At 40.8% G+C, this 15162-nt stretch overlaps 1 protein-coding gene across 2 annotated transcripts in view; it reads left to right on the forward strand.

The window, feature by feature from the left end:
- Positions 1–15162, forward strand: part of ERMAP (erythroblast membrane associated protein (Scianna blood group)) — a 35055-nt gene that overhangs the window by 4274 nt on the left and 15619 nt on the right. The window contains exon 2 of one of the 2 annotated variants that reach the window (XM_025380980.1): positions 10480–10595. The gene's annotated coding sequence lies outside the window, so the exon portion shown is untranslated. The remainder of the gene's footprint in view (positions 1–10479; positions 10596–15162) is intronic. The other variant, XM_025380988.1, reaches the window with a different exon arrangement.

The following is a 15162-nucleotide window of genomic DNA, read 5'->3' on the forward strand; positions in this document are numbered from 1 at the left end:
TGACATTTAACACAGGCAGAAGACTCTCCTATTGGCATGTAGCCCAGACAAAGTGAGAAAAGGTGTCCACACATACATGTACATAAGCTAGTCTCCTAAATGAGGGAACATACGTGACATCCATTTGCCAAATAGAGTTAGGTTCCAGTCCTTGAGGATTAACTCCTCCTGTAAAAGATGAGGAATGTACAATTTGTCAAGTTGGGCATCTCTGGATAATAGCTTTAGCTTCTTTCCAGGTAATGCTGTAATGCTGTATCTGCGTTTGAGAGCAGAGGCAATAACATGGGTTAAATTGTGAAAGTGTCTAGCATTAGATATTGCATTAGCAACTAGGTGATCAGCCATTTGATTCCCTTCAGTCAAAGGTCCTGGAAGAGGTGTATGAGCGCTAATGTGAGTAATGTAAAAAGGACGCATTCTACTCCTAACTGCTGTTGGCAATTGGGTAAATAAAGTCATCAATTGTTTGTATGAAATCGTAACTGAGCATTTTCTATTAACTGTGTGAATTACACAATTAACTGTGTAATTAACCACGTATGAAGAATCAGAAATCACATTAATAGGCATATCAAAAGCAGTCAATACCTCAATTACAGCTACAAGCTCCGCTTTTTGAGCTGAATGTAGGACGTCTGGAAAACTTTACTTTTCGAGCCAGAATAAGAAGTTTTACCATTACTAGATCCATCTGTAAAACAATGAAAACGCTTAGTGGGTTGCAGGTTGTTTACTGCGGGTATTGTAAATGCAAACCGTTCACAGTCTTGCTCAGCTAAAGAAAGAGTTTTTAAAATTTATTTAGGCCAATTTAACTATTAAAGGCCAATGTTTTGGAATTACAGCAGTAGAAGGCAATCCTGGCTGTAATGCTCCCACAGATTGTATAACTGAATTGATGGCTCTTAAATCAGTTAACATTCTCCATTTACCTGACTTTTTCTTAATTAGGGAAACTGGAGAATTCCAAGGGGAAAATGTTGGAGCTATGTGCCCATTTTCTAATTGTTCAGCAACTAATTTCTCTAAAGCCTCCAGTTTTTCTTTACTTAGCGGCCATTGTTCTATCCAACTTGTCTTATCTGTTAACCATTTTAAAGGTATAGGTTCTAGAGGCTTAACAATGGCCGCCATTAAAAATTATTTCTTAATCTTTGCTGGGAACTTTGTTTTTCCTCTTGAAGCGGTTCTTTCAAACCTTGCAAATTTTTTTCTAGTCCCATACCAGGGACATACTCCATTTGATGCATCATATGTTGACTATGAGGGCTATGTAATTGTTCCAAAATTAGAACTTGTGCTCCCCATTGTTGTAATAAATCTCTTCCCCATAAATTTATAGGTACAGAAGTTATAATTGGTTGAATAGTCCCAGGTTGTCCATCGGGCCTCTCACAATGCAAAATGTAACTACTTTGATATATTTCAGGGGCTTTACCAACTCCAACTATGTTAAATTGAGTGGGTTGAATTGGTCATGCGGACAGCCAGTGCGGTAGAGAAATTATTGAAATATCCGCTCCTGTATCTATCAAACCTTTAAATTTCCTTCCTTGAATAGTTATTTCACGGGTAGGACGTTTATCAGTAATTTGATTTACCCAATAAGCTGCTTTGCCTTGTTTATCTGTGCTTCCAAATCCTCCTGTTCGTTTAATTTCACTTTTTCCCATTCCCACATACGGCACAATCAGGTGCTGTGCTATGTGCTCTCCTGGCTCTGCTTTCCAGGGAACAGAAGTAGATATAACAATTTGAATTTCCCCATTGTAATCAGAATCAATGATTCCTGTATGTATTTGTACCCCTTTTAAACTCAAAGTAGACCTTCCTAAAAGTAATCCTATTGTACCTGCTGGCAAGGGTCCACAGACTCCTACCGGGACCTTTTACAGGGGTTCCCCAGGCAGAAGGCTCACAGCCTTTGTGCAGCCTTAATCTACTGTGGCACTACCGGCTGTGGCAGGGGACAGACATTGTACAGGGGCGAGGGAATGGCCTGAGCTGGAAATGCCCTGGTTTAGAACAGGGCCCGGGACAGGCCCCTCATGGTATTTCCCGAAATCGGGTTCCCTTCTTTATCAAACTTAGAGTGATATGATTAGCTCAGTGTTTTACTTTTTAACATTTTGGACATATTTCAGGCTTAAGAGTTTTCTTTTTTCCCCTATCTGGCAGCCTGACTTGCTGATTTTTTCTACGTTTTTTTTTTTTAGTATGACCATGCTTTCCACAGTTAAAACAAGCTCCAAGAAATGGAGTATTTCCTTTATCCACTCTCAGTCCTGCCATTGCCTGTGCCGACAAAGTAGCTTTATGCAGATTACCTCCCATACCATCACAGGCCTTGATATAATCAACTAAATGTGCTTTCCCTCTGATAGGTCGCAGAGCAGCCTGGCAAACGGGATTAGCATTGTCAAAAGCTAATAACTGCAGCACTGTATCCTGAGCAGCCGAATCTGCAATCATCTTGTTAAGAGACTCCTGTAACCGAGCTATAAAATCAACCTATGGTTCTCTAGGTCCCTGTTTTATAGCACTAAAGGAAGGGTATGGTTCCCCACCTGAAGTGATTTTTTCGCAAGCTCTAACGCACACTCCTCTAAACTGTTCTATGGCATCATCCTGCATGACCAGTTATGCATCTAAACCAGCCTAGCCGCCAACCCCCAAAAGTTGGTCTGCAGTTACATTAATTTGAGATTGGGTCTGGATATTGCGAGCAGCCTGAATGGAAGCTTCATCTGCCCACCAAGTTTTAAATTGTAAGAACTGAGCAGGAGTTAGACAAGCTCAAGTAAGACCATCCCAGTCAGTAGGAATCATCTGACTGGAAACAGTAACATTCTTTAACAGTCCCATTACAAAAGGAGAACCTGATCCATACTGACTTACTGCTTGTTTTAATTCTTTGAGTAATTTAAAAGGAAAAGGCTAAAATGTAGCTATAATATTTCCCAGTTGATCTGTGGGGTGTATTCTAACAGGGAACTGCCAAGCCTCTAAATCACCGTCTAGTCTAGCTTGCGGAACTCCTGCCTGAATAGAACTAAGAACCGTCGCTCAAGGCACTGCTCAAATAGTCACTGGGGCAACTACTTTTTGCCCAGTGTCCTCCGGAAAAGAAAGATCTGGAGGGTCATTTTCTTCAAAATAATAAAGAGGGGGGTGCAGAAGGGTAGGGATGAACCTCTCCTTCCTTTGCTGCTTTAGCTTTAGCTGGCAAATAAACATGCTCTGTAACCTCTTCTGTTACTTTGCTATACTCTTGTTCCTCCTCATTATCAGTGTGAAAAAGTTCCAAGGTGAAAGGAACCAGACCCCATACCTGTCGCATTGTTACCCTCACGCTTCCGAGCTCCCCTTCTTACTCACCATGGGGATTGCTTTAAGAGTACTCGGGTGTCCTCCAGCTAGTTTTCCATTCCAACTGGTGCTCCAGCGACCCTTTGACCTGGATTCGAGCCCCTATGAATGGATGCCACTTGCCAAGACCAGCTCAGTCGGGGAGACCCTAACCCAGCAGTGCTAGACGAATTAAGGGCACACACACAGAAATATAGAGGTGTGAAGTGGGAAATCAGGGGTCTCACAGCCTTCAGAGCTGACAGCCCCAACAGAGATTTACCCACATATTTATTAACAGCAAACCAGTCATTAGCATTGTTTCTGTAGATATTAAATTAACTAAAAGTATCCCTTAAGGGAAATGGAGGGATGGGCTGAATTAAAGGAATAGGTTGAGCTAGTTAACTGCAGCAGGAACATGCCCTTAAGGCACAGATCGCTCATGCTATTGTTTGTGGCTTAAGAATGCCTTTAAGGGGTTTTCTGCCCTGGGCTGGCCAGGTGTTGCTTGCCCTCATTCCCGTAAACCCACAACCTTCCAGCGTGGGTGTTAGGGCCCTTATGAACATGTTACACTGCTGCAGAGATTTGTTTATGGCCAGTTTTGGGGCCAGTTTATGGCCAGATTTTGGGGGGCCTGTTCCCAACACTACCTATCAAAGTCCCCTCTCTGTTCTTTCCATGAGTTTATGCTTTGTCTGTCTCTTTTGTGTCTACCAGTGGACTCTTGGCCAGTCTGCAGAATTTCTTGGTTTGTTGAATGACTAGCAAGTGTTTATAGTAATATAACTAGAATATTTTTACAGTTGAAGTATATACCATACTAAGATTATATTCACTTCATTGACTAACATTTTTCCTAGAGTCAAAAATTGTCTATTTTTTATTTGCTTAATGATCTATGCATCCATTGTTTATTTTTTATTTTTAGAGATGGGCTCAAGGGATCCTCCCGCTTCAGCCCCTGGGTAGCTGGCACTACAGATGTGAGGCACTATACCCAGCTGTCTATGCATCTATTGTTAACTCTTTCACAAACTCTCCATTAGAGCTATAAAATATCTCTTGGTCTGGTCACATGAACCAGGTCATTTACCAGTGTCTTTTTTATTTTTTTCTTGGCAACATCCCTCCTTAGACTCATTCTCTGCTCCAAACTCCTCTGCTTGGCCTTGCTTCACAGCTCTCATCCTGGGATTAGGAACCTAACCACATTCTGGGGATTCTCTTCTTGTTTCTTCTGTGCCAAATGCCCTGTTCACTGGAGCTTATGTTTTTCCGTTCTTGGTTTATTCTCTCATTTTGGAGGAGTACATTCTCCACTAACTCCCCAGAAGGGGTTCATCGAAGGTGAATTTTTGAGTCCTTGCTTGTCTAAAAATGACTTTATTTTCTTTCGTCCTTGAGTGACAGATTTCCATGTTGGAAATTATTTTCCCTCAGAAGTTTAACGGCATTGATTCATTGTCATCTAGCTTCTCATGTGGCTACTCTTGAGACTAATTTATTCTGACTTCTGTTACTTCCCGTATATTTTGTTTGTTAATTTGTTTTTGGAAGCTTTTAGTATATTTTTCTCCTTTATCCTTGATGTTCTGAACGTTCATAATAAACCATCCTGTAAGTATTTTTCATTCATTATGCTAAGCACTCAGTGGCCCCTTTCAATCAGGAAACATAGTCTTCAATTCTGGGAAACTTTCTCTGTGATCAGTTTCTCTTTTTCTTTTTCTTTCTTTTTTTTTTTTTAACAAATAGAGACAGGGTCTCCCTATGTTGGTCAGGCTGGTCTTGAACTCCTGGTTTCAAGTGATCCTCCTGTCTCTCAGCCTCCCAAAGTGCTTGGATTATAGGCATGAGCTGCCACACCCAGTCAGTTTCCCTGTTTTTAAATTTTTCTTCATGTTCCATTTCCTGGTTTTGTTTATTTTGTTTATTCTGCTTTACAAGAGATTTTCCTGAGCTGTATTTCCTGGTTCTTCTATTGAATTTTTTCATTTCTGCTATAAAAATGTTAATTTCAAAGAGTTTTTCTTTGATCCCTGACTTTCCTTTTGGGTAGCCTCTTGCTCTTATGTTGTGGATTCAGGATCTTCTCTTATTTCATATTTCTGAGGATTCCAGTTGTAATTTTCTGCTGTTTTCTTCTGTTTCCTAGATTGTCTCTGTTGTTTATTTTGATCTCTGGCTTTCAAGTTGGAGGAAAACTCAGACAATAACAGATACCATTGAGTATCAGCCCCTATTTTAAGTATTTTGCATGTTTAAGTATTTTGCATGTTTTAGCTAATTGAATCCTTACAACAACCCCATAAGGTACAGCCAGGCCCTGGTCCCTCCCATCTCAAGCCTGGAAGGTTCGCAGTTGAGAATCAGCTTTCTTCTTGCTGATGTCAAGGGTTGATGTCAGGAACCCTTTACCTGATGTTTCCCCCAATCCTGCCTCGCTCTGCAGGCACCTGGGTTAGAATTCAGTTTTTCCTAGATCTGTTACTAGTCAGCCCTCTGCTTTCCTTCATTAAAAACATGTATTGACATCTCTATTGCACAGTTTGTCCTTATAGGCTTTTCCTTTTGCACTCCAAGATTGTCATTTTAGTTCATTTTGGGAGGTAACAGAGATAAGCATTTGTGTTCAATGAGCCATGTTTATTTAACTGGAAATCCAGAGCTCTGTCTCCCTCTTTAAGTCAGGAAGCATACAGACCAAAAAAATTATAGTGATTATTACTAGATTCTGAGATTATGGTTAAGAGTCATATCTTTATCTATGTCTGCAGCTATTTTTCTCACTCATAGAGTTAGAAGTCTAAAAACCACATTTCAGATAAGAAACCCATTTTATGATGTGATTTAGACTGATAAAATGCTTCTCGAGAAAGCAGTAAAAATATTAATTATGACAAGTTATAAATTGGTACAATTACTTTGGAAAACAATTTAGTATCATCTATAACCTGGCAATACCACTTCTGGGTATATATTCTCAGCAACGCAAAATTATTGAGGACCTCAGAGAGCTTCAGTTTATGAGTTATATTTTTTGAAATTTTCCATGTTAAAAATTAAAACATGACTAGGTGTGGTGGCTCACGCATGTTATCCAGCATTTCGGGAGGCCAAGGTGCGAGGATTACTTTAGGCCAGGAGTTTGAGACCAGCCTGGGCAACACCGTGAGACCTCATCTCTACAAAAACATTTTTAAAAATAGCTGGGCTTGGTGGCATGCACCTGTAGTCCTAGCTACTAGGGAGACTGAGGCAAGAGGATCACTTAAGCCTAGGAGTTCAAGGCTGCAGTAAGCTATGATTATGCCTTTGCACTCCAGCCTGGGCAACAGAGCTAGACCCTAGCTCTAAAAAAAAAAGTGAAAACTGAGAAAAATTAAATATAATTACTACTTCTTTTAAAAATAAAAATAATACACAAATTACAATCAACAAAACATGTATTTATGCAAAGCAACTTTTTTGATAGAAAAATATTACTGAGAAGAGTAGCACTGCTTTATATAAATCGTTTTTAAAAAATTAACCAATTAATTAATTTTTTTTTTTTTAAGACGGAGTCTCACTCTATTGCCCAGGCTGGAGTGTGGTGGTGTGATCTCGACTCACTGCAACCTCCACCTCCCAGGTTCAAGCAATTCTTGTGCCTCAGCCTCCTGAGCAGCTGGGATTATAAGCGTGTGCCACCATGCCTGGGTAATTTTTGTATTTTTAGTAGAGACGGGGTTTCGCAATGTTGGCCAGGATGGTCTTGAATTCCTGACCTCAGGTGACCCGCCTAGCTCAGCCTCCCAAACTGCTGGGATTACAGGCATGAGCCACCATGCCCTGCCCTAATTAATTTTTAATTGACACATATGGTACATATTTATGGGGTACAGAGTAATATTTTGATATATACAATGTGTAGATCAGATCAGGGTCATTATCGTATTCATCATCTCAAACATTTATCATTTCTGTGTTTTGGGGACATTCAATATCCTTTCTTCTTTATTTGAAACTACATAATATATTATTGCTAACTATGGTCATCCTACAGTGCTACAAAACACTAGAAGTTGTTCCTCCTACCTAGCTGTAATTTTGTGTTATTGAAGAAATCTCTCCCTATCCTCCCCTTCCCTCTCCAGCCTCTAGTAACCTCTATTCTGCTTTTCACTTCTATGAGATTAAGTTTTTCTTTTTTTTTTTTTGTAACATCTAACTATGAGTGAGAATGTGTGGTGTTTAACTTTTTGTGCCTGGCTTATTTCACTTAATGTAATGTTTTCTAGTTCCATCCATGTCACTTTGAATGATGGGATTTTATTCTTTTTAATGTCTATAAATATTTTAGATGTCTGGCTTAATAGAAGACAGCTGTATTCTCAAGCCAGCTATATCTTTCAATCTGCTGCAGTATGTTTTGTGGTTGAAGTGTACGCAATTGGAAGAGGAGCATTTCAATAGCTTTTTCAGATAATCGTGGATATTCTTTGATAAGACACCAAAACTCAGCAAGTGGAAGTTTTTTAAAGCTTAGTTATGACATGAAATCTGAAACCATAGCAATGACCTTTTTATACTCTATTACAGCAACACTCACAGTTTTTTCTTGCATTTTGAATGAATGTTTTACCCATTCAGGGTTTTGTCAACACACCCATTGATCATTTGGAAATTGCTGGGTCGCTGAGTTATGCAGATCTTCTAAATGTTGACACATTTCATTATGCAACATCAAAAAATCACATTTATTTATTTATTTTGAGACAGAGTCTCGCTCTGTCACCCAGGCTGGAGTGCAGTGGCACAATCTCGGCTCACTGCAAGCTCTGCCTCCCAGTTTCACGCCATTCTCCTGCCTCAGCCTCCCGAGTAGCTGGGACTACAGACATATGCCATCATGCCCGGCTAATTTTTTGTATTTTTAGTAGAGACGAGGTTTCACTGTATTAGCCAGGATGGTCTCAATCTCCTGACCTCATGATCCGCGCCTCAGCCTCCCAAAGTGCTGGGATTACAGGCGTGAGCCACTGCGCCCGGCCAAAAAATCACATTTCTTAATATCAATACCAATCTCATCAGAAAAGTCTTTTGCTATCGTGAGGGTATCAAGCCCATAACAGCACATAAAAATTTTCCAAAATTCTAATTTTTGCTCAAAAGATTGAATTTTCTCATTGACAACAAACACTGTCAATTGCTTTTCTTGAAGTGACAGGTGCACTTGACTCATCTGGAGAAAATGCCTGCCAAATACCCAAGGCTGAATAATGATACTTTGTCTTTCAGCTGTACTTTCAGGTAAGAATGGTGCTCCATGAGTCAAGTGATTACTTCAGCTCACAATCACTTAAGGTTTTTTCCTCGAGAAAGTCATCATACTTTGATATGCAGCGTAACTGTTTACGCATCCTTCCCATTTTGTCACACAAAGTATTTTAAAAAATGTGTATATAAGAGTTGAGGTTTAATAAAATGTGTAACTTCTACTACAGTTTGGTGCCACTTGCTGATTTGTGCTAGCTGTTTTACCCACTATTGCTTTTGCAGTGTCCTTGAAGATGTCAACACCATGAAGAAGGCAAATAACATCTTTATTATGATGAATGTAGTTTTAACCTGGCTGATAGGGCCTCAGGGACTTCCAGGGTTCGTGGACCACACATTAAGAACTGGTGCTCTAGAGAAATTCTTGCACATATGAGCAGGAAATATCTATCAAGAATGTGCAGGGCAGTACTGTTTATAAAAGCAAAAGCCTGGAAACAACCCACATTTTTATCATTAAGGGACAAGAGAAACTGTTGGTAGATTTATATAATGGTCTACTGTATAGCAGTGAATGACTATCCAGGTGAAACAACCTGGATTAATTTCAGTGTCTTAATTTGTACACCCCCAGAACAGAGTGTGAGGTGTGAGACAAGTCCTTCAGTTCAAGAGTGTATTCAGGAAACAGAAATGGGAGTGAGCAAAAAAGGAAGAAAAGTCAATAAAAGGTGCAGTAGGGAACTACTTACCACTCTGAACCACTGTGCTCAATCCCATTGGGAACACTCGGAGGAATCACATGGAATACAGCTCAGAGCTGAAGGTGCAAGGCTGGAGCATTTTGTCTTGACTCCTCTCACTGTTGTTTATATCTCCGAGGTGTTGTGGGCCACCACAGATGTCTGCTAGACCCAAAAGCTAATGTTGAATAAAAAGGGAATCATTGGGAATTATGTACAATAGGCTCCATCTTTATTTTTTATTTTTTATTTTTTATTTTTTTTGAGACAGAGTCTCGCTTAGTCGCCCAGGCTGGAGTGCAGTGGCGCGATCTCGGCTCACTGCAAGCTCCGCCTCCCGGGTTCAGGCCATTCTCCTGCCTCAGCCTCCCGAGTAGCTGGGACTACAGGCGCCCGCCGCCTCGCCCGGCTAATTGTTTGCATTTTTAGTAGAGACGGGGTTTCACCGTGTTAGCCAGGATGGTCTCGATCTCCTGACCTCGTGATCCGCCCGCCTCGGCCTCCCAAAGTGCTAGGATTACAGGCGTGAGCCACCGCGCCCGGCCTGGGCTCCATCTTTATAAAGTTCACATGACATAAAAATGTATAAGGTATTGTTAGTGATATAATTATGGAGATTATGAATATATAGTTAAGGATATTATGAAAGCAAGACAGGCGGGAAGCGTTTATCACATGTTGAAAAACAGCAAGCTTGCTTGTCAGAAGGCACATGTCAGGGTGTAGCTGGAGATAAAGACAGTGAGTTAAAGAAGGTGGCTAATTGGTGGATGTCTTTGAAACCAATCTTCCAATTTACTCTGATTTGAAAAGTAAAGGGGAAGGTTTTCAGAAAGAATGTGATAGGATCAAAATGCATCAAAGGGAATTACTATTGGCAGCATTGGAGGAAAAGGGAGCGGAGGGGCAAAAGTCCCTTATACCCAGTCAGTCATACTCAGTGGTTCCCTCACTTCTGGGAGCCTCCTCTTTGCTCTGTTCTTTTATCAGAGGCAGACAGACAGGGTGTGGCTTGCTGGTTTACAGAGACAGCTAGAAGGGAGTTCTGTGGGGGCAGAGAGAGCCCTGGCCTCTCATATTTCATAAAATATGAACTTTTCCTGGCCCACATCCCTAGGCCTTCCTGATGCACCTGCCTGCTCCCTGGTCTTGCTGCATGGGGAAGGAGAGTTCTCAGCTTGCAAACTCCAGCTTTGCCTGTGAGAGGAACAAACATCCCTGATCCAGAAGGTGGTGAGTTCTCCCCTCTCTCTTCATGCTTTTTAGTCCTTTAACTTTCTCAGGATCCTCAGGTTCAGTAGAGAAATAATCCCCTTTTCTCCCTACACACAAGAACATTTTCAAGGGTGAAATGGGGCAGCTGTTAGCTATCACTAAAGAAACACAGAAGGAGACAAGTGACGAGAGCTGGACGGGTTTTGTTGAAGGACTCTATTTAAGTAGTATTGTCATCATTATTAAACTACAGCCAACATTTATTTAGCTCTTACTATTTGCTGGACCCTGTACTGTATGCTTTTAGACTGATCATTTGCAGATTTGCAGGGTCATATTAAACTGCTTGGGATTGTCAAGAGAACATCTGTTACAATCTTTTTTCTGATTTAGAAGTTTTAAAAATTAAACTGTTTCAAACTTCAAATGTAAATAACTGCCTAGGGGAAAATGTTTCCAACATGTGTAGTGGAAAAAAATGGTTAGTATATGAAGAATTTTGCAAGCCATTAAGAGATAAATGTCCTAATAGAAAAAAGAACAAATTACATAGACAGGTAATTGACAAAGTCCAAATAACAGGTGAGTAATCAAAGAAATACAAATTGAGATGAAACACCATCAAATTAAAAAAAAAAAGAGATGGCATTTTGTTACTCATCAAATTTGCAAATTTTTTTTTAAATGATAATATCCAGTGATGGTAAGGTTGTGGGAAAACAAGAAATTTCATATGATACTTTGGTAAATTGATATGACTTTCTGGAGGGCAATTTGTCAGTGCAGATGAAAAGTCTTCCCATTTTAAAGATGGGAAACTCAAGGCCTAAGAATCTAAGTGACTTGCTTAAAGTTACAAAGTCACAGCCGGGCACGGTGGCTCAGGTCTGTAATCCCAGCACTTTGGAAGGGCGAGGTGGGCACATCATGAGGTCAGGAGTTTCAGATCATCCTGGCCAACATGGTGAAACCCAATCTCTACTAAAAATACAAAAATTAGCTGGGCGTGGTGGCGCACGCCTGTAGTCCCAGGTACTCGGGAGGCTGAAGCAGGAGAATTGCTTGAACCTGGGAGGCGGAGGTTGCAGTGATCTGAGATCGTGCCACTGCACTTCAGCCTGGCGGCAGAGCGAAACTCCGTCTCAAAAAAAAAAAAAAAAGTTACAAAGTCACAGAGCAGTAAGGGACCAAGCCAAGACTAGGACTAAGCCCTCTGATTCTAGCCCTCAATCCACTGCCACTTATAGCAATGTTTATAATAGCCATGTATTGGAAAACAACCTAAATATCCACAATATAGAATTATTTTAAAGCTTTTACATCTTATATCCTAATTTCTAAAATTCTGTGTCCATGATGGAATCCTAAAGTCATGGAAAGAAGATTTGATTGCTTTGGGAAATGCACATAATGTTGCATTATGTGAAATTGGTGAAAATATCAGGTATCAAAACAGTGTATAAGTATTTATTTATTTATTTAAGACAGGGTCTTGCTCTCTCGTCCAGACTGGAGTGCAAGGGTGCGATCATGGCTTACTGCAGCCTCAACCTCCTGCGCTCAGGTGATCCTCCTACCTCAGCCTCCCAAGTAGCTGGGACCACAGGCACACACCACCATAGCCAGCTGATTTCTTTTTGTATTGTTTGTAGCAATAGGGGTTTGCCATGTTGCCCAGGCTGGTCTCAAACTCCTGGGCTCAAGCAATCTTCCCGCCGCTGCCTCTCAAAGTGCTGGGATTATAGGCGTAAGCCATTGTGCCCAGTCATGGTTTTTTTTTGTTTGTTTGTTTGTTTTTTTTTTACAACATGTTATGTACATGCATAGAAATAATATTTGTAGAAACATTATCTTTGGGTGGAGGAATTACAGATGATTTGAAATTTTTGTCCTTGTTTTGGATCATTTCCAGATTTTCCTACAATAAGTAAGACAGAAAAAGCCCCAAACTGTGGCATGTACATTGAACTTTAGGAAGTGAAATCGTATTTTATATTTGTTGGGGAAAATGTCTTTGTAAAGGGGTTCCATGATAATCACTCTGTAAAGTGAGGTGGTCATTTGCTCATTTTGTAACTCATGATACAGGGCTATGCAGGCATGCATTCATTCATCTGTTTATTCATTATGAATGAATGTTATTCATGCATCTGTTAATGTTTTACATTCTATCTGCTTCCAGAAAGGATCCTGGCAATTCACTTGCACGGTACCCTGAAGTGTGTATGATTGCCTTTCCTGTTCTAAGTGTAAAAGAGAATAATACCTACTTTTCTGAGATGTTGTCAGTACTGAAGACAATATATAGAGAGAACCAACAAATGCAATAAATAAGAACTCTTATTGATTTAAAGCAATATCATCATTTGGAAACATATTTATGATTTAGTGTTAATTCACAGCCATTAATACTATGTTGACTACCATAATATTGATATATTACGTGTTAGAAGAGATGGAGGAAGGGGCCATCCTGGCAAACTAGATTAGAAGAATAAATCCTAGAGGTCAGTATGGTGACCAGATGGTTCTTACATCTGTGTAAGAAAATATGAAATAAAGGACCTGGTAGCACGTCTTACATAGAGTGACAATCTAACAGAAGGACTTCATTTGGTTTTTATTTCCAGCATCTGGTGCAAATCATTTTACATGTGTTTTCTTTGATCCCTACTATAACCCTATCTATGAGGTAGGTACTATTATTAACTCCATTTCATGTGCGAGCAAGAGGAGGTTTGGAGAAGTAAATTAACCTGTCTAAGGCCACCAGCTAGGAAATGGCGGAGCCAGGAATTGAACCCAGGCTGACTCTAGAGCTCATTCTTTTTATTTATTTATTTATTTATTTTTTTGAGACAAGGTCTTGCTCTGTCACCCAGGTTGGAGTGCAGTGGTACAATCACAGCTTACTGCAGCCTCAACCTCCCAGGCTCAAGTAATTCTCCCACTTCAACCTCCTGAGTAGCTAGGACTACAAGTGCGTGCCACCATGCCAAGCTAATTTTCTTCCATTTTTTGTAGAGATAGAGTCTTACTATGTTGCCCAGGCTAGCCTGTAACTCCTGAGCTCAAGTGATCCTCCTGCCTTGGCCTCCCAAAAGTGCAGGGTTATAGGCATGAGCTACCATGCCCAGCCTAGAGCTTACCCTCTTAACCACTTCATAGATTGTCTGAATCTTAGAATATGGGTCCATAGAGGTCTCCTCCTATTCGATTTCAGGCAGCCTTGGGTTAGCTTGGAGCTCTGTGTCACTCCGGGCATGTCTACCCAGGCAGGGTGTGCTTCAGAGTCACTAGAAAGTTGAGGGGTTTTGGGAATAACTCCAGGGAATCCTGGGCCCTACTTCCACCTTCAACCATACTTGATAAAATAGAGAGCTGTTCTCATTTACTCCACTTCTCTTGTCCAGTTTTTGAGTGGCTAGTAACCAATAGGAAAGTGGGTGGGACAGTCACAAAAAAATGTGTCCTAATGTGATCCTAACCTCACTATGGCCTAGTACTATGTTGTCATTTGATTAGAGGGGTATGTTGTATAAAATATGATTTAAAGAAAGACAAGAACAACCCTAAACCAGTGTGCTTTTTGCCGTCAGAAAACAGAATTGGGTTTTCAAAATGAGAATGTGTTCAATACTAGCTTCATCTTCAGTTTCCCAGTCTCCCTTTGACACGTCCTCTGTGTGTCATGACCTTTTCCATGACCTTCAGGGACTGGGCCTGCTGACTTATACAAAAGCCTCCTCTTTGGAAAGGATTTGAACCTTGGAGAGAATTTAAGAGATGAGTTGCCTTTTCCTAGAGCATTTACATTTTAAACTTTATCCTCACTTGTGGCATGAGAGATTCTGTTTCTTGCTAAAGCAATTTCAGGCAGTAGCAAATAGGTGGGGAAAGAGCTTCACAGGAGGAAATCCTTTAGGGTCTCCCTGTGGTTCATGCACGCAGTCATCTGAACCTGCTAGGGATAATTTTCCTCACTTAGTAGTAATAACAACAACTACACACTTATGAGCACTTGTTCTGCCAGGCATTTGTGGCCAGTGCTTGGCAGGCAGTATCTCTTTGAACCCTCACACTCATCTGTGAGGACAGTTCCCCTTTATAGATTAAGAACCCGAGGCCCAGAGATGTTATGCAACCTTCCTAGGGACACAGAGCTAGTAATAGGCAGAGCTAAGATTTGAACCCAGGTCTTTCTAGTGCCAGACCCTGAATCTGTACGATTAGTGCCTTCAGGATGACATGGAGGGGCCTCACTGCCTTGATCTGTTATTTGTCAAGAGTCAAACTTGAAAAGGCTGTCCAGGGAAACCTCCAGGCTGCATCTTGGGCAAAGATTGGCTTGAAACAGGCACTTCCCAAGCCTGGCCTTGGACACTAACTGTAAAAAGAGGCCATAACTGGTGTTTCTTTAGTTAGTTCTGGGTATAAGTTCTGGATCCTCATGCATCTCATCTGCACCGTCATCCTCACTCACGGCATTTAGAGACTTAACACGCCAGCCTCGGTATGAGCATTCACCTCTTTCAACCCTCACCATAATCTCACAAGGAGGCACAGTTCTTATACCCATTTTGGA

This window comes from Theropithecus gelada, chromosome 1, assembly GCF_003255815.1.
Source record: "Theropithecus gelada isolate Dixy chromosome 1, Tgel_1.0, whole genome shotgun sequence".
NCBI lineage: Eukaryota > Metazoa > Chordata > Mammalia > Primates > Cercopithecidae > Theropithecus > Theropithecus gelada.